General features: G+C 37.6%; 1 non-coding gene across 1 annotated transcript; it reads left to right on the top strand.

The window, feature by feature from the left end:
- The first annotated feature begins 695 nt into the window (after positions 1-695).
- LOC115931814 (U6 spliceosomal RNA) lies at positions 696-801 on the top strand. Its single transcript, XR_004068260.2, has one exon. It is a non-coding gene; the product is annotated as a U6 spliceosomal RNA (small nuclear RNA).
- The last annotated feature ends 257 nt before the right edge of the window (positions 802-1,058 follow it).

A 1,058-nucleotide genomic window follows, 5' to 3' on the forward strand; every position in this document is an offset into this window, starting at 1 on the left:
TGACAGAGTGAGACTCCGTCTCAAAAAAAAAAAAAAGAACCTCTCTTGTGTCCCACCCTAACAAGAAATGTATAGGTAACGAAGTTTGTAAAATGTAGTTCATCCTAGCTGAATTCACATATTTTAAAGCCACTATACTAGCTAAGGCTAAAAGAACAGAACAGATTTTTTAGTCCCATCTTCTCTGGAAGACTTCCAGTCAATGCCTAAGCAAGGTAGTATCAAAGGCTTCGTCATTGCTGCCCAATGGGGGAATTCCCTTAGTAGGCAATTTTTGCTCCAGAGCTCCCCCGTCAGGCTGGCAGAAATAGTACTAAGAATTCATTGTGAGGTGACACCTCCCCTGCTCAATCCTGCTTTTTCCCATTTTCTTTCACAGGTGTCAGTCCACAATAAATTTTTTGTATTTCTAACTCTGGCTTAGCATCTGCATCTCAGAAATTCCAACAAACATAAAATAATTTTAAAGCAACCATTATAACTATACTCAAGGACTGCAAATATGCTTCAAATAAGCAAATAAATAGAAATTTTCAACAGATAAATAGAAACTACAAAAAGAATCAAATGAACATGCTAGAATTTAAAAATTCAATATCTGGATTTTTTAAAGTTCACTGGATAGGCTTAACAAGAGATGAGAGGTGACAGAGAGTCAACAAACTTGAAGATAGGTCAATAGAAATATCCTACCTGTCCTCACTTCGGCAGCACATATACTAAAATTGGAACGATACAGAGAGGATTAGCATGGCCCTGCACAAGGATGATATGCCAATTCATGAAGCATTATAAAATAGTTTTTAAATTTTTTTAAAAAAGAAATATCCCAGCTGAAGAATAGAAAAATAAAAAATGGTGAAATTTCAGTGACCTATGGAGCAATATCAAAAGTTTTAACTTTGTATCATTGGAGTCCTTGAAGGCAAGAAAAGATTGGGACAAAAAAGTTTTCTGGGTTGGGCGCGGTGGCTCACGCCTATATTCCTAGCACTTTGGGAGGCCAAGGCGCGTAGATCACCTGAGGTCAGGAGTTCGAGACCAGTCTGACCAACATG

Source organism: Gorilla gorilla, chromosome 21 (assembly GCF_029281585.2).
Source record: "Gorilla gorilla gorilla isolate KB3781 chromosome 21, NHGRI_mGorGor1-v2.1_pri, whole genome shotgun sequence".
NCBI classification, from domain to species: domain Eukaryota; kingdom Metazoa; phylum Chordata; class Mammalia; order Primates; family Hominidae; genus Gorilla; species Gorilla gorilla.